This window comes from Pleurodeles waltl, chromosome 7, assembly GCF_031143425.1.
Source record: "Pleurodeles waltl isolate 20211129_DDA chromosome 7, aPleWal1.hap1.20221129, whole genome shotgun sequence".
In the NCBI taxonomy this organism is placed as follows: Eukaryota; Metazoa; Chordata; class Amphibia; order Caudata; family Salamandridae; genus Pleurodeles; species Pleurodeles waltl.
The window spans coordinates 958,501,378-958,520,414 of NC_090446.1; the positions used below are offsets into that span (position 1 = coordinate 958,501,378).

The following is a 19,037-nucleotide window of genomic DNA, read 5'->3' on the forward strand; positions in this document are numbered from 1 at the left end:
ACAAGAGTGTTTCTCAATGGCCTGTACCCTAATCTGAACTGGAGACGCTCTTGCCTTCTTTGAGGTTAGTGTGGCTCCTAGGAACATCTTTACTTGCTCTGGTTAAGGTTAAGATTTCTTCAGGTTTTCTGTGAAACCCAGGAGTACCTTTTGCATTTGCTCCCAGATTGTGCTTTTACTAGCCAATCGTCCAAGTATGTGTAAATGTGAATTTTTTGTCTTCTTAAATGTGCCACTACTGCAGAGAGGACCTTGGTGAAGACTCTTGGTGCAGATTTTACGCCGAAGGGCAGCACTGAGAATTGGTAGTGTTTGTTTGTCTATTATGAACCAGAGATATTTTTTGTGACCTTGGCTCATGGAAATATGTAGATATGCATCTTACAGCTCTAAGGTGGCCATGTAACCTTCCCCCTTCAATGAGTGGGATTACTTCATGCAAAGTTGTCATTTTGAAGTTGTGTGTTCAAATGCACTTGTTTATAAAGCTGAGGTCCAGGATTGGCCTTAATGTGAGATTATTGGTAAGCCTATGGTTGTATGGCTTGGAGAGAGTAACCCTGTTGTTGGTGTTCTTGCTACCCTGTATTATAAGGCGCCCTACCAATGGGCCTTCTGTTGGGATGCCTCTCTTATGTGTGCCCCTGAATTGCAGTGCTCCGACTGCTCTTGCTGTTTGGTTGCCTTGTTTTATCTGTTGCAAGGTGTTATCCACTGCCTGACCAGAAAGAGTGTCTCCTGTGAATGGCATTTTTAATATGGATGCTTCCACCTCTGGTTTGAAACCAGAGATCCTCTTCTTAGGATGGTTCCTCTGCAGATCTGCCTGCCGGCTTTATCTGTCGCATACAGTGCTGATTTTAGGCTTGTATTTGCAATGCCTTTCTGTAGGAGGCTGGCGTGGTGGACGCCTATGGTGTTAGCACCTTTTACCAGGTCTAGGCAACCCCTCTAAGCGTTACAGGGTCTAGGAAGCCAGAGCTCTCTAGTGGTAGCTGTGGTGAGCAACCAAGACCTATCTAGAAGGAGTGTAAAGCACTTGCAGTACCACAGTAGTCACACAGTAACGTATCACACATGAAAGGAACCACACAGTGTTGCAATAATAAAGGTACTTTATTATAGGAACAATGAATAAGAATACTATAAGCAATCCCTCCTTTCTGGAGATAAATACACACAAAACATACACAGGTAAGTACTGTGAATTAGCATAAAATCATTTGAAATAGCAAGGGCCCTATGGGGGGGGGGGGCAAACCATATACTAAAATAGTGGAATTCGAGAATGGGTCCCTCACCAGAGGATATTCAGTAGTTAGCCAAAGGCTAGGAGAGTATGGAACCCCAAGAGGTGAGTATCTAGAAGGCCCCCAGTGACCAGGAGAGCAGAGATACATTTCCTGGTCGTCCCATACACTAAGATGGAATTGGAATAATGCGAGAACAGGACAAGGCTGGTGGAACCAAATGGTGGATTCTGGATGAAGAGGGCCAGTAAAAGAATGGGACAGAGTCCAGTCCATGCAGGAGGGTCCAGGTGGAGCAGGACGCAATGCCCTCCCTTCTGTGGGTAAAGTTCCAGGTCGACTGTGGTGGTTGAAGGCCAGCTGAACAGTCCAGGAGCTGCAGACCCTGAAGTCACCAAGGAGCTGTCTCTCGACGGTCGTCGGATTGCAGACGGGTCAGTGGTCAGGAGGACAAGCAAATGCAACTGGAGCTGTTGGAGATTTGCAGAGTTGAAGAGGACCAACAACGTCCTGGGGACTCGACCCTTGGATGGAACTCCCAGCTGACCCTAAGAAGACAAGGGAGCCAGCAGAAGCAGTCTGAGCCCCCCACGAGCAACCCACTGGCAGCAGGCACAGTAAGTCGAGAGTCCCACGTCGCTGGAGCAGCAAAAAGGAGACTATCCTTGCAGAGGTAGAGTGTTGGGGGCTGGGGCTACTTGTAGCCTGAAGATCCCTCGGAGCAGAAGTCAACAAGCCTCGGTTGCACCAACAGTCGCAGTGCACAGGGATTCTGACCTGGAGGAAGAGGCAAAGGCTCATCATCTCCCAAGTTGGAGAGGACCCAGAGGACCCCTCAGAACCACCACCCTGTGTTGGAGAATCTCTGCTGGTCCAGAGGACAGCAGATCTCAGCAGCCGGAAGTTGTTGCCTTAGATGCATAGAATTGACTCCATCCCTCCAAGGGAGATTCCTTCTTGCTTCTTTGGTGCAACTGAAGTCCTGCTGACCTCACAGGATGCACAGCAGTGGAAATGTTGCACGTTGCTGACAGGAGCCGTGGAAACAATGTCGCAAGGTGAGGTTGTCTCAGTGTTGCAATCTGGTTCGGTTCCTGTGAAGTTCAGCAGCGGTTCCAGTGGCCAGGAGAAGAAGAGGTGGAGTCTTGCACGCTAAAGCTGGAAACCTACTTGCAAGGGAATCCCAAAATAGCCCTAAAAGGGGCTTAGTCACTCTGCAAGGGGACCACCTATCACAGGGGGTCACTGACATCATTTGCCTAACCTGACCAGTCAGATGCTCCCAGGGGCCTGTGCCCATCTTGATTTCAAAATGGCAGAATCAAGTAGCTACCTGGAGGCACTCTGGGCACCACTCTTGGGGTGGTTACGGACAGGGGGGGGAGGTCACGCCCCTTTCCTTTGTGCAGTTTCGTGCAAGAGCAGGGACCGGGGGACCCTGGATTGGTGCAAACCGGATTATGCAAGGAGGGCACCAAATGTGCCCTTCAAAGCAAGCCGGTGGCGTGAGGAGGCTACCCCTCCTCAGCCTTGAAAAACCTATTTCCAGTGAAGAGGAGGTTGCACCCCTCTCCCACAGGAAATCCTTTGTTCTGCCTTCCCCTGCTTGAGCGTGTCAAGCAGCACAAGGGCAGAATCCTGTCTAACGTATAGCAGCAGTGTGGGCTGCTCGCAGACCCTGGAAGACTGGAAGGAGCAATACTGGGGGGTCCTCTAAGGAACCCCCAGAGTACATGGAATCATGCCACCAATACTGGCATCAGTACTGGGGTATGATTCCAATATGTTTAATACCAAACATGCCTAGGCTTGGAGTTACCATTATGTAGCTTGACCATAGGTAGTGACCTATGGTCAGTACACAGCTAAAATGTGTTCCCTGCACTAGGGAATTGGAACTGGAGTTCGTAAGGGCACTTCTGCTATTGCAGGGGCACACACACACACACACACACACACACACACACACACACAAGGACCTGCACCCTGCCCTTAGGGATCGAAGGGCCTACCATAGGGGTGACTTAGTGACCAGAAGTGAAAAGGTGCACGCACCTTTTCACGCAGGCTGCAAATGGCAGGCCTGCAGAGACAGATAGCTTGGGCTCCCATGGGTGGCATAATACATGCTGCAGTCCGTGGGGGACTCCTGGTGTACCAATGCCCTGGGTACTTAAGTACCATATACTAGGGACTTAGATGTTTACACCAGTATGCCAATTGTGGAGTGTAAAGGGTACCAAGAAAACCAAATTTAGAGGAGAGAACACAATCACTGGGATCCTGGTTAGCAAGATCCCAGTGAAAACAGTCTAAGCACACTGACAATAGGCAAAAAAGTGCGGGTAACCATGCCAAAAAGAGGGACTTTCCTACACTTTCCCTTCTAGTATGACCGCCTTGCACCTCTTCTTGTATTCCTCTGGGAGGTGTTGTATGTGGCTCTCAGTTTACTGGTGTCCAGAGCACTTCCTGAGGGCATTGGAGTTGGCTATTCTCCATTGAGTAGTGGCCTCACTTTCCATTTTTCTTCCCTCCAGGTCCAGCCTCTTACTTTCCTTCTTGGGTGATGGCCATGTAGAGGTGGGTGCGTTGTTTCTCTTACTTGCAGTGGTGACAATAATGAAATCTGCAGTAACATTGCCCATGATGTATCTTGGATCCTTTAGTGGAAGGCTTATACTTTTTCTCCTCTCTGGGTGCGATTGTCTTTGTAGTAGCTGGTTCCCTAAAGGCATCCTTACCCTGACCTGGGATGCTGGGTAGCATGGACAAAAATAGATTTTCTTTTTGGGACAGCAATAGGCTTTCTAGGCGGAAGCACGATCCCTTCTACTTTTCTTCCAGTTGCACCCTATAGGTATCAGCAGCTTACTTCACCAGGTTGTTGTACATGGACAGATCATCTGGTGGTGAAGGCCTTGATGCACAATTGTCTATACCTTCTTCAGGTGACTGTGTCGAGGTCCTGCCATGTTTCCTCGAACTGGCTTGAGTCGTCGAAACTTTGAGTACATTCTGCGCCTTCGATTTTGAAGAACTCCCTGTTCTTCCTCATGGAGTGTGGGGTAGCTGGAGCCTCCAATGCTGACTGATCCTTCTCCGCGACCATAACTGCTGAGGGTCTTGCGGGGATACGAACTGTTTCAAGGAATTGTCGAATCCTCTTTTCCTCTGAATGAGAGCAGCCATTTCTGTCTCGAGCTTCCTCTTTTTGCTTCGGACCTCTTGTGCCCTTAGGTCTGCTTCATCGGTCAGCAAAAGGCTTCCTTTTTTGGTGTCGCGGGCTCCAGCATCTTTGACGCTGGAGCCTTCTCTCTCACTCATACATGCCCAGGGGCTTTTGTCGAGTCCTTCGACAATATCTTCAGGCCTTGGGTATCTTTTGGTTGGAATCCCTGCGGCTCTTTTGACTTTTGTCACCGCTGGTTTTGATTCCAAGGCTGCTTTAGGGGGGTTTATCTGATCATTTAGAGTTCGAGCCTTTCAGCAGTTTTACCTTTTTCCTTACGGCATCCTTCGACCCCTTCTTCTGCGGCTGAATTTTCTCTGCTAAGGACTCAAAGATTTCGACATCTGAGTCACCCCCTCTTGTCTGTTTAGCCTCCTCCACGTTGTCCTCTTTATCACTCAAAAGGCCTAGGTGTTGAAGTGATTCCTGCTTCTGAGCCAATGCCACACGTTGTGGTGCTCGAGTCTTTTTCTGCGGTGTGCCTTTAGATTCTTCGGCACAAATCTGGCACATCCCTCACAGTCCTCATCCTTGTGATCTTTCAGTAGGCGAAGGTTACAGACTTCGTGGAGGTCTCTCTGTGCAAATTTGTGATGACAATTGGGGCAGAATTGAAAAGGTTTTTTTTTTTTTCCATTATCCTTTTTTGTCACCTGTTTCTTCATTCACCGTCGGCGGTGGAATCTTCTCTCTTGGTGACCCCACTGGGGCTCGCAGATTCTTGCCAGCGGTGTCCCCTGATGGGGCACAGCAAGATCTCTCCCCTTTTCCCCTCTCCTCTCGCTGATGACTTCGTCTCGCTTGGCATACTATTTAGTTTTGCCAATAAAACTTTGAAAAAAAGCCAAACATTTTTAAAGCTCCTGACGTACTTCCAGACCCAAGGGCAGAAAAAAGAATCTGAATATGGCGACCACGCACAGGAACTCCTGGGACACCATCTGGCGTCACAAAGACGATGGATTTAGCACCAAAAGGTGGTCGAGGACTCCCCAAAGGGGAGGGGCGTCTCGACAAGTGACTAGAACACAACTTTCCAGACCCATTCACTAAATAGCAGAAAAATGCATTGCATATGAATCCAGAAAAGGTATTCATGCTGCAACACTTTAACCATGACTTTCCACGCCAGGAGCGCAGAGCCATGAAAGCAACTGACAATTACATGTGTCTAAACTAAGGCCTTGAAAGGCATCACCCTAACCCTAGTAAAAGAGTCCGCAGAGCGGTGATGCATGGGTGGGTGTACGTGATCTGCAGATAGAGTCTCTATGAGATAATGCATTACAGAAGATAAGTAACTTGTTCATCTGATAGAGACCTCTAGCTGCAGATTACTTAACTTTGAATAGATACCCAAGCCTTACCATCCTGGCGGTCGGCTGTGGACAAATTTCTTAAACTACAAAATCCTGCAGGACTGAACGGGCGAAATGCCCATCCCTGCAAACTGACTTTCCAGGCAGTAGTGCTTTGCAAACATGTGCAGGAACACCCATGTTACTGCCTGGCAGATGTCCAGGAGTGGGATTCATAGAGTTAATGTGGTGGTTGCAGCTTTTCCCTTGGTGGAATGGGCCTGTAAGCCCTCAGAGGCTGCTTTTTAGACAGGGGGTAGCAGATATTTTTACAGAGAATGACCCAACGCTAAATGATTTGTTTCTGTACTGCCCAACCTTTCTTTGTTCCCACGTAACCCACAAAGAGTTGGTCGTCCAGCCGGAACTATTTTATGTGGTTAAAGTGGAACAACAACGCTCTTTTTGGGTCCAGCCAGTGGAATCGATCCTCTTCCTTAGATGAATGAAGCTAAGAAGATGGGCAGGGTGACAATCTGTACCAAATGGAATGGGTTGACCACCTTTGGAAGTAAAGAGGCATGGGTGCAAAGCACCACTTTTTTCAGAAAAGACTGGAGATAGGAGGCTTGGATGATAAAAAGTACAGCTCACTTACCCTCCGGGCAGATGTTATGGCCACGAGAAAGGCTGTTTTGATGGTGAACAGCCTGAGGGGACAATTATGAAGAGGCTCAAAAGAAGCTCACATAAGTTAAGTGAGGACCTGATTCAGGTCCCACTGAGGAAGTATGAAGGGCAAAGATGGAAACATATGTACAAGCCCTTTGAGAAGCATACTTACAATAGGGGACTTAACTAAAGAACAGATAGCCCTTAAGAATACACAGAGCAGAACCCTGCTGGGCAAGAAAAAGAATGAAGAGGAGAACATTGGAGAGAGAAGCAGAAAGAGGATCTATAGACTTCTCAGTACAATATTTTACAAATCTTTGCCCACAGCAGGCATATACCGTTTTAGTGGAGTAATGCCTGGTTGCCAGAATAACATAACAGACTTCGAGAGGAAGGTCGAAAGCTATCAACTGTTGCAACTCATTCTCCACGCATGCAGGCGTAGAGTTACCAGGTTTAGGTGGAGGACCCTTCCCTGCTGTTGCGACAGAAGATGCTACCGAAGGAGCAGCCTTATAGCAGGATCAATACTCAATCTCAGAAGCTCAGGATACCAGACTCTCCTTGGCCAGTCCAGAGCCACAAGGATTATTTGAGCCCGGTCGTTCTTGATCTTCTTGAGAACTCTGACCAGAAGTAATATAGGCGGAAAGACATACAGGAGTTCTAAGCTCCCCGTGACGAAAAGGGTAGCTGAGCGAGTGCTGCCTTGGAAACTCCAACACACAACACTACTGTCATTGTGCATTCTCTTCGGAGGTGAACAGATCTAACTAATGCTCTCCCCACTGCTGAAAGAGTGCTTGTGCCACCTTACGATGGTGATGCCACTTGGGATCCGCTAGGCATCGACAGCTGAGTTTGTCCGCCCTAGCGGTCAGAGAACCTGGCAGGTGTTGAACCACCAGGGTTATGCCCTTCAGAGAACCTGCCAGGTGTTGAACCATCAGGGCTATACACCGCTGTTCTAGCCATGGCCAGAGACATTGGGCCTTTTGACAAAGGGTCCTGGACCCCACACCGCCCTGTTTGTTGCAGTACCACATTGCGGTAGTGTGTCCGTAAAGACCTGCACTAGCTTCCTCTTGACAGAGGGAAGAAATGCCTTTAAAGCTACTCGGATCACCCAAAGCTCCAGCAAGTTGATGTGAAGTCCGGATTCCGCCAGAGACCAGAAACCACTGATTTCCACCTCTCGCAGATGGCCACCCCATCCCAGGAGTGACTCATTTGTCACTACTGTGAGGGCTGGTTGGGGAAGGGACAGGAGCCTTACCTTTGACCCAATCGCAGTTTGTGATCCACAACTACAGGTTTTTTGCAGTTCCCTCCGAGATCTGGACCATGTCGGAGAGATTTCCCTGATGCTGCACCCACTGGAATTTCAGGTCCCACTGAAAAGCACACATATGAAGTATGGCATGATTCACCAGCAGGATGCAGGAGGCCATGAGGCCTAGCAGCCTCAGAATCTCTCTCTCTGAAATCCAAGACAGAGGCCAAAACATTGGAATCATCATCTGAATATCCTGGACTCGCTGCTCAGGAAGATAAGCCCAAAACTGCACTGTATACAGAACACTCGGATGAAAGGAAGTGCTTGAAAGGGAGTCAGGTGTGACTTCAGCACTTTTATAGAGACCACAGTGAATGCAGGAGGTTTGCCGTAGTCTGGAGGTGGAAGACGACAGCCTTAGGCGAGCCCGCCTTCAACAGCCAGTCATCAAGGTATGGGGAGGACAAACCCCTAACCTGGGCAGATGAGCTGCAACCACCACTATCGACAGCCGAGGGGCACTGGTAAGGCCAAAGGAGAGCACGATGAAGTGAAAGTGCTCGTGGCGTACCTTGAACCGCAGGTAACACCTGTGGGCAGGCAAGATCAGGATGTGAAAGTAGGCAACCAGCAAATCCAATGCTATCAGCCAGTCTCCTTGATCTATGGCAGACAAGACCTGAGATAGGGTGAGCATTTTGAATTTCTCCTTTTTGAGGAAGAGATTTACAGTCCGCAGGTCTAGAACATGCCTACTTCTGATACTCGGACCTTTTCTATAGCCCTCTTGGCCAAGAGAGCTGTAATCTCCTTTCGGAGAAAGATAAAATGATCCTCTGCCAGCCTTTCTTGTGTTGGCGGTATTGGGGAGGAAAGGATTGGAAGGGCAGGACATAGTCCCTCTGAATGGTCTACAGAACCCATGTGTCCGATGTAATGGGCTGCCAGTAAAAAAGATGATGTTGTATTTTCCCTCCAACTGGGCAACCATGGTCCTGCAGAATCATCAAACTAGGAGGGCTTCGAGGCTTCAGCTGCCAGGGGCTGGGTGACAGACAACTTATTGCTTCCACACCCTCTTGGTCTGAAGGCACCACGTCCACATTCTCGCAAAGACTGGGGTGCTCGCGTAGGACGGTAGCTGGCATAAGGCTGGAGTTGTGCCATGCCGCTTCCATATCCAATTAAGGGGCAAAGGGCAGACAGTGGATTGGGGGGGAATGGGAGGGTGGGGTGGATGGGCGGTCACAGAGAGGCCCAAGGACTTGGCCATCGGCTGAGAGTCCTTAATGCGCTCCAGCGTCGAGTCTGCCTTCTCGCCGAACAAGCGAGTTCCACTGAAGGGCATGTCCATAAGGTTTGCCTAGTTATCCCCCGAAAAACCAGATGTTTTCAGCCCAGCGTGGCACATTAAGGCCACCGTTGACAAAACTGCTGTACCCAGTGAGTCAGTCATGTCTAGGCAACACCTAATATTGAACTTCGCTGCATCCCTTCCATCTTTCACTGCCTGGGAGAGAATGGCCTAGGCCATCTCTGGGACCTAGGGCAGCACTTGCACAGCCATATTCCATTAGGTGTGCAAAAAATGGCCCAATAACAAGGTGTTCACTTACCTCAGTGCCAGGCTAGAAGAAGAAAACCTCTACTTCCCAAGATGCTCCCTGTCTGGGGAAGTGGATGGGAATGTGCCATGGGAAGATGAGGTCTGGACTACCAGGCTCTTAGGTGTGTGGCGTTGGCTGCAGAAACTAGAGTGGCTTGGTGCAAGGCGATGGCAGCAGGCAATCATGCTATTTACAGGAGCCCCTGTGCTAGGCTTGAACCAAGTTCCCAGCAAGACGTCAGTAGGTGCCTCATTAAAGGGTAGTAGGGGTTTGAAAGTGGAAGCCCCAGGCTGAAGCACTTCAGTCAAGATGTAGGTCTTGACAGCGACTGAGGGTAGTTTGGGATTGAGGGCCTTCACTGCCCTGCACCTACTTACAGCACTAAGGAAGGGTTCACTATACCACAGGTGAGGACATAGTTGCATGTGCAATATGCCCTTACAGTGTCTAACTGCATTCTTAGACATTGTAAGTGCAGTGTGGCCATATTAAGTACATGTGCTGGGAGTTCGGCATTATGAATTCCACAGCACCATGATGGCTCCACTGAACGCTGGGAAGTTTATATCAAACTTCTCAGCACAATAAACCCACACTGATTGCCAGTGTTAGATTTATTGTAAAATGCACTTAAAGGGCATCCTAGAGATCTCCCCTGTATTTTACCCAGCCCTCAAGTGTAGGGCTGACTCATCTGTGCCAGGCTGCCACTAGCTGACAAGTTTCTGACCCCATGGGGTGAGAGCCTTTGTGCTCTCTGGGGTCACCAACAAAGCATGCTCTGGGTGGAGGCGCTTCACACCTCCACAAAGACGGGCTGCAACACTTGGTGGTGAGCCTCAAAGGCTCAGGCCTCCTCTTACAGTGCCCCAGGGCACTCCAGCTAGTGGAGATACCCCCCTGACCAAGACCCACTTTTGGGGGCAGGTACGGCAGTAAAACTAGGAAAAACAAGGAGTGACCACTGCAGTTAGCACCACCCCTAAGGTGTCCGGAGCTGAAGTGACCCACCTCCTCGCAGAATCCTCCATCTTGTTTTGGAAGAGAGGGACCAATAGGGATAGGAATGTGCCCCCTTCCCAAAGAGAGTAGGCACAGGAAGGGTGAAGCCACCCTCTGACCCCTGTAATGCTCCTAAATCCAGGGTTTAGGGGCAGCCGGAACCTTGCTCTTCAGTTTTCCTGGTGACCTCAAGAAAGAAGAAGGACTGAAGAGCCGACCCCAGCAGTAAAGTCTCCAGATGACAACTGACTTGGCCCCTAGCTCTATTGGCCTGCATGCAGCTTCGAGACTCCTGCTACAAAAAAATCAAAGCGTCCTGCTGGACCAGTGACTTATACACCCCCCCCCCCAGAGGACTGCCTGCCGAGCAGAAGACCCAGAACTCCCAAGAACAGCAGCCCTGTCCATACAAAACCTTCCAAAAGGACTCCAAAACCACCCTGGATCCACAAGCTCTGTCCACTCTGCACCCAATGCCCGACTCTAGGGGGCCCACCGGTCCAGAGAAGATACCCAGGCAATTCCAACCCAGAGTCTACCCTGGGTTGACACCTCCAGGCCAACACGACAACGCCTGAAGCCTAAATCCAGAGGCTCCCCCTGACCACAACCAGATCCAATGAAGACTCCTGGTGCACAAAGGTACCTCTGCACCCCTAGCTCCCTGGCCTTGGGGAATCCAACCGACGGTCCAGCAACGTCCAGCAGGCGACTCTCCTACTTGTCCATCCTTTGGTTTTCCGGAAGCAACCCCCTGGACCCAGCCTGCAGCATCCTTGTGACCCCCGGGGTTTCTCCATTAAAAAGCAATGGGCGCCCGATGGTGTGTTAGCACCCTGCGCACCTGTGCCACTGAGGGTGTGTGTTTGGGGCTGGGACTGGGGGTGAATGTTTGATTGGTTCTGCATTCCGTCCATCCAGTTACGCTATCCCACAGCGTTTGTGTTTTGCTTTGCTTTTGCCGCCCTAAGTGCACCGGGTATGCCCAGACGTGGGTCCCGGGCTCACTGTGCCACTGGATTCAAGCTAGCCTGGCTGATGAGGGGCGAAACCCCGTAACCGGTCCCAGGATGCTTGTTTCCGGTCCAGGGAGAACCTGGCCTGGCAGTTCGGGCTGGACTGTTCCCATAAGGAACAGGGTCAAGACTGATTTGCATATGGCTGGGTTCAAACTGGGGTGGCATGGTGAGCAAAATAATGGATGGATTAAACCCAGATCTGTGACTGGGGGTGAATGTTTGATTGGTTCTGCATTCCGTCCATCCAGTTACGCTATCCCACAGCGTTTGTGTTTTGCTGTGTGTTTGGGGCTGACCTGTGTCCCCCTCCCATAACCCCCTATCTCTCCCCACCACTGCTGACCTAAACTTTCCAGGCTTGTGTCCTGGAACCGTAGGTACTTAACTACAGTCTGTTTTCTTCCGAGTGCCCCCAGTCCTCATAGGATTCCCTTGAAAACCTGACACCAAATATGACCTCTGTACTCAGACAGCCCTGTGTTGCACTCCTGGGGTCAACTTGAACTTTGAGCTGTGGACATCCTAACCCCCGAAGACTGAGATGGTAAGTTGAGTACTCATCTGTTAACTGTGATTGCATTGGTTCCTATGAGAAACTGCACTCAGTGTCAACTTTTAAAATTGAAAAGTGTTACTTGTAAACAGTTTTATTTGCAAAACCTAAACAAAGTACATTTAATACGTATGCTTGATACCTACTTACAACTGTACTTACCTGAAACAAAGACCTTTTGGTTCTAGTAACAAACTATATTTTTGCTATATAAAAATATTGGCCTGGAGTTAGTCATGGAGTGTGTGCCTCATTTCTTTTCTCTGTGTGTACACCAAATGCTTTGCACTACCCTCTGATAAGCCGAACTACTCGACCACACTACCACCAAAGACAGCATTACTATTATCTACTTACATCTCTGTTAAGCCTCTGGGTAACCCCTGGAGTCTGTGCACAAAATACCTCATTTTGGTATTATATATACAGAGCTAGCTTCCTACATTGGTGGATCAGCGGTGGAGTCTACAACTTTACATTAGCTGGACTACTAAGCAAACATCTGATCACATAACTAAATTCTAAAATTACCTCTAGATTCAATTGATTTTTGAATTGACAACTTTTCTAAATGTTTAAAAGTTCTGCTAGGGCCTTGGCTAAGTCCCCGTTAGCATTTCTTTTAAGTTTTAAAAGTTACTATAGTTAGGGGTAAGTAGCTAGAAGTAGTCTTAGTTCCTAAAAGAAGTCCCCAACCTTAGTAAAATAATGAGCAGCTCAGAGGGCAATGTTGTGGAACTCGACCTGACCTCTTACCTCCATCTCAAGATGAGAGAGTTAAGGTCTCTCTGCGGCCTCAAAAAAATAAAATTGGTTCCAACCCTACCAAGATTAAGATCTCGGAGCTCTTGGCAGAGTATGCAAAGGAACAACCTATTGAGGAGGATGACACCCTTGCATGTGGGGAAGAAGTTACGGAACACTGGGTTAACCTCCCTCCTCCTAATCTAACTAGGGAGGACAGGGCCTCAGTGCCCCTGACACAAAGGATAGTACTCATAGGATCTTTGTCTCCCACAGAGGGGTCTGGCTCCTGTGGGAACACTGAAGTCAGCCTCAGTGAAGAGAATGGCCAAAAGATTACCTTTGTAGAGACAGCTCCTGGCTATAGAAAGGGAAAGATCAGAAACAGGCTTAGCACCCACAGATGCTGGCAGCAACTTAATACATAGGGCCAGAGAGCACTCTGATACCCCTAAAGTCCCCAAATATGAGGAGGGTGATAACATCACCAAGTGGTTCACAGCCTTTGAGAGGGCCTGTGGAACCAGAAGACTGAAAAAGTTTCATTGGGGAGTTCTCCTCTGGGAACTGTTCACTGGTAACTGTAGGGATAGGCTCCTCACACTCACTGGTACAGATGCTGAATCCTTGAAAGCTACCCTGAGTGAGGGCTTTGGAGGGGTATAGAATTAGGTTTAGGGGGGCTCACAAAATATCGAGCCAGTATTGGGTTGATTTTGTTGACTACTCAGTGAAAACACTAGATGGTTGATTAACTGGAAGTGAAGTGCATGCCTATGATGGGCTTTATAACTTGTTTATGTTATGAAGGAGAACATATTAATGAACTACTTCAATAAAAAGTCTCATCAATATCTGGTAGACCTAGGTCCAATGTCTCCCCAAGAATTGGGAAAGCAGGCAAACCACTGGGTCAAGACTAGGGTGACCAAGACTTTCACTGAGGGTGCCCAACAGAAAGGAGTTACAAAGCCTCCCCATGGAAAGGCCCCTGAGCTTCTTCACAAACTTTCCAAGGTTACAAAGGTAAACACTTTGATCCCAAAAATGATTGGTGTTTCAACCGTAGGCTTAATGGACACCAAATTGGATACTTGGTCTGTCCCAAAAAGAACTCTCCCAATACTGCACCAGCTAGCTATGGTATGGCCTGTCTCCAGGTGGCATCAACAGTGTGCCCAGAGCAAATCCGGGTTCACACTGAAGCCACTCTAGTCTCTGAGGGTGAGGTAGATGTTGCCACTCTTCCAGTCTGGCACCCTAATATGAACAAATACAAACAGTAATCCTTGATTAATGGGACTAAGGTAGAAGCCCTGAAGGATACAGGTGCCAGTGTCACTATGGTGACAGAAAAACTGGTTTCCATTTAAAGGTATGAGGGTGGACAGACTTATCCATTCACCAGTACTGACAATGTAACTAAGGTCCATCCATGGCTATGGTGAACTTAGAATAGGGGGTAGGGTGGGGGGGGGTGGGGTGGGACGGGGAGTTCAGTGGGGGGTTACTGGCCTGAACCAGGTAGTCGTCTCTTCTGCAGTCGCAGTTGAATGTCTGCTAGGGAATGTCCTGGAGTACTCAGCTTGGGCTGAGCTAGAGCTCCAAACCCATGCAGCCATGCTGGGAATCCCTGAAACGGTGTGTGTGTAAAGACTAGAACATAAAGCCGAGCACAGGTTGAAGAAGAAAAAAAAAATAAAGTGTTGCAGTCTGGAATAATGGCCCAACCTTCCTAGAGAAAGGGCAAAAAGACTGGGGGACCAGCGTCTGTACAGCAAACAGCACAAGACTCTTCTCAGGAAGAAGTCTTAACATCATCTGATAGAACTGAGCCATGGGACTCGATCCTTACCAGGTAGAGCACTTGGGCCCAGGGGGACCTCTAAGAACCAGCTGTCCCAGGAATAGAGAACCTGTCCCACTCTAGAAAGCCTGAGCCAGCAAGTTGCTGCACAGGAAAAGGGGGATGTTCAAAGGTCTTTGAGGCTCACCGCCAGGTGTTACAATTCCCGCAGGTGGGAGGTGTGAAGCACCTCCACCCATAGCAGGCTTTGTTTCTGGCCTCAGAAGGCACAAAGGCCGTCACTCCATGAGGTCAGAAACTTGTCTGAAAGTGGCAGGCTGGCATAGACCAGTCAGTCCTACACTAGAGGATTGGGTAAAATACAGGGGGCATCTCTAAGATGCCCTCTGTGTGCATGTGTTAATAAATCCAACACTAGTTCTGTGTGGGTTTATTATGCTGAGAAGTTTGATGCCAAACTTCCCAGTATTTAGTGTAGCCATTATGAAACTGTGGAGTTCGTTTTGACAAACTCCACTTTCAATGTCTAAGAATGGGCTTAGACACTGTAGGGGCATATTGCTCATGCAGCTATACCCTCACCAGTGGTATAGTTCACCCTGCCTTAGGGCTTTAAGGCCTGCTAGAGGGGTGACTTACCTATGTCACCGGCAATGTTTTGTGGGCATGGCACCCTGAGGGTGATGCCACGTCGACTGTCTTTTTATCCTCACCAACACACACAATCTGGAATGGCAGTATGCATGTGTTTGGTGCACCCAGAGGGCACCTTAAATGTGCCCCTGAAAAACCTACCAACTACCAGTGTGTGGACTGGCTGGTATTAGCCAGCCTACTACCATCAGACATGAGTCTGAACCCCCCCCCCCCCCCCCCCAGGTTAAAGCCTTTACTCTCAGACAGATCGAAACACAGCCTGTTCTGGGAGAGGCGATTCCACCCCCTACCCAACAGGATGCCCCGTGAATCTGCATCCCAAGGCAGGGTGCTTCAAAGAAACTCACAGCCCTTGGGATGCAGATCTGGCTTTACTCAAAGGAGAGTTACCGACCCCTCTTCCCCAGGGCCCATTTGCATCTGGACAAGTGGTCATTTACTATTCAAGGAGGTGTGTCCACCCCTCAGGTCCTTCCCACACACCCCTAATGAGGTCCTAAGTTTTAGAAATCTGCCATCTTGGTGTTGCCAGATTTAGGATATCTGGGACAGCGTTATGCCCACATGACTACTACCCTACACTCCCCAAAAGGCCCATAAATGCAGTATTTATGGGAGCCCCTGAAACAGCAGATTCCTGCTAACTTACAAAGGAGGACACTGAAGGGCAGCAAAAGCAAAGTAACAAGCACCTGACCTGGACTCAGCCCTGCCTGCCTGTCTGCTGCTCCGCTGAACTGCTCTAAAGTCATCTGGTCATGCAGCTGTTGTGCCTCTAAAGCCTGGGAGGACTGCATGCCTTCAATAAAGACCCAGGAACGTCAATGTAGCAGTGGAGCTGCTTCCCTGCATCTTGCAGGCACCCATAGACAAACTTTGAGGACTCCGTACTGCCAAAAACCCAAACCTTTAAGCACCACTGCACCTGTGCCGCACAGCCAGAGTGGACTAACTGTGCCAGTTTGGTTCCCTGGCCCTCCAAAGACAAAGCCTTGGACTTTCCAACTGTGGACCCTCCCGATTTCGCCAGCAGCCTCTGCAGGCAGGCCCCCTCAACCGCAAGTGCTCTGGTGGAGAAAATCAGATCTCTCACGACACCGCTGGACCCAATCGCCCCCTGGCTCACAAAGAGGAACCGAGGTCTTTCCACGTCCCCGGAAAGAAGTTTGGAACTCACATGTTAGTTCCTCCCAAATGGATCCCCAGTCCCCACCTGCAGCATCTTTTCGACCAGCCCGATCACTATTGACTAACATTGGGCACCCAATGCTGTACTACACCTCTGCACCAGGCTGCTCCAGTGCCGCACGGTGTGACCCTTGCCTCAATACTCACCTTAAGTCCAGGAGATTGGTCCCATAAAGCACTGTACTTTATCTGTTTTGTCATCTCTGTTTTTCCTCCATAGATTAACATTGCAGTTTCCAAAAATTGCACTTTTGTTGCCTTTCCAAAACTGTAAAGATTTTTCCTCCGAAAAGTACTTACTGTGGTGTGGATATCTTTCTTGAGTCGGGTGTTTCATTTATTGACTGTGTGTGTATATTTGCAGATGTCCGACACTCCTCTCTGACAAGACTAAGGCTACTTGATGACAATACTCCTTAAATGACACCTTGGGATTGCTAGAGCAAGCCCTGATTGTAGGAGGCTGGCCTGGCTTGTAGTGGGTACCAGAGGTACTTACACTGTGTGCCAGGTTCAGTTATCCCTTATTAGTGTCGAAGAGGTGTTTCTAGCAGCTTAGGCTGATAGAAGGTAGCTATGGCAAAGCAGCTTAGGCTGAAATAGGAGACATGCAAAGCTCCTACTATACCACTTATATGATATGCACAATATCATAAGAAAACACAATACACAGAAATACTAAAAATAAAGGTACATTATTTTTATGACAATATGGCAAAAGTATCTCAGTGAGTACCCTCAGTAAGAAGGTAAGTAATATACACAAGTTATATGTACACAAACCAAAATTAGGTAAGCAAGAGCAAGAAAAGTAATGCAAACAGTGTAGAATTACATTAGGAGAACATAGGTATAGGGGCAACACAAACCATATACTCCAAAAGTGGAATGCGAACCACAAATGGACCCCAGACCTATGTGAGCTTGTAGAGGGTCGCTGGGACTGTAAGAAAACAGTGAGGGTTAGAAAAATACCCCACCCCAAGACCCTGAAAAGTAGGAGTAAAGTGCACCTACTACCCCCAGAGAGCACAGAAGTCGTGATAGGGGGATTCTGCAGGAAGAACAAACGCCAGCAGTGCACTGACAACGGATTTCCGGACCTGAGGACCTGCAAGGCAAGGGGACCAAGTCCAATAGTCGCGACAGTGTCTGGGGGGGGGAGACAGGAACCCCGGATGAAGGTGCAAGGAAGCTGCCTCCGGTTGAAAGAAGCTTGGAGTTCTGCAAGAAAGAAGAGGACTAGGGACTTCTACTTTGGAAGACGGATGTACCACGTCACGATGAACCTTGCAGAGGTGTTCCCACACAAAATACCGCAAACAAGCCTTGCTAGCTGCAAGGGTCGCGGTAGAGGTTTTTGGGTGCTGCTGAGGACCAGGAAGGGCCAGGATGTCGCCTTTTGGAGGAGGAGACAGAGGGGGCGCTCAGCAACTCAGAGAGCCCTCACAGAAGCAGGCAGCACCCGCAGAAGTAACCCAACAGGCACTTAGAAGAAGAGTGAACCAGAGTCCACGCGAAATTACAAAAGGGGGTCCCACGATGTCGGAGGACAACTCAGAAGGTTGTGCACTGCAGGACGGAGAGCTGAGGAGCCAGGCTTGGCTGTGCACGAAGGAAATCCTGGAAGAGTGCAAAGGAGCCGGAGCAGCTGCAAATTACACGGTACACAGCTTTGCAGTCTAACGTGGGGAGGCAAGGACTTACCTCCACCAAACTTGGACTGAAGAGTCACTGGACTGTGGGAGTCACTTGGACAGAGTTGCTGAGTTCCAGTGACCACGCTCGTCGGGATGAGAGGGGACCCAGAGGACCAGTGATGCAGTCTTTTGGTTCCTGCGTTAGCAGGGGGAAGATTCCGTCGACCCACGGGAGATTTCTTCAGAGCTTCTGGTGCAGGGTGAAGGCAGGCTACCCCCAGAGCATGCACCACCAGGAAACAGTTGAGAAAGCCGGCAGGATTAGGCGCTACAATGTTGCTGGTAGTCATCTTGCTACTTTGTTGCGGTTTTGCAGGCGTCCTGGAGTAGTCAGCGGTCGATCCTTGGTAGAAGGTGAAGAGGGAGATGCAGAGGAACTCTGGTGAGCTCTTGCATTCGTTATCTAAGGAATTCCCCAAAGCAGAGACCCTAAATAGCCAGAAAAGGAGGTTTGGTTACCAAGGAAGGAGGATTGGCTACCAAGAGAGTTAAGAGCCTAGCAGAAGTAGCCTCTGACGTCACCTGCTGGCACTGGCCACTCCGAGTAGTCTAGTGTGCCCCCAACACCTCTGTTTCCAAGATGGCAGAGGTCTGGGACACACTGGAGGAGCTCTGGGCACCTCCCCTGGGAGGTACTGGTCAGGGGAGTGGTCACTCCCCTTTCCTTTGTCCAGTTTCGCACCAGAGCAGGGCTGGGGGGGATCCCTGAACCGGTGTAGACTGGCTTATGCAAAGATGGGCACCATGTGTGCCCATCAAAGCATTTCCAGAGGCTGGGGGAGGCTACTCCTCCCCAGCCCTTCACACCTATTTCCAAAGGGAGAGGGTGTAACATTCTCTCAGAGGAAATCCTTTGTTCTGCCTTCCTGGGCCAGGGCTGCCTGGACCCCAGGAGGGCAGAAACCTGTCTGAGGAGTTGGCAGCAGCTGCAGTGGCGAGCCTGGAAAGGCAGTTTGGCAGTACCCGGGTTCTGTGCTAGAGACCCGGGGGATCATGGAATTGTCCCCCCCAATATCAGAATGGTATTGG

The 19,037-nt window shown here is 49.4% G+C and overlaps 1 protein-coding gene across 4 annotated transcripts in view; it reads right to left on the reverse strand.

The window, feature by feature from the left end:
• Positions 1 to 19,037, reverse strand: part of USP36 (ubiquitin specific peptidase 36) — a 523,175-nt gene that overhangs the window by 287,518 nt on the left and 216,620 nt on the right. The gene's annotated exons all lie outside the window — the stretch shown is intronic.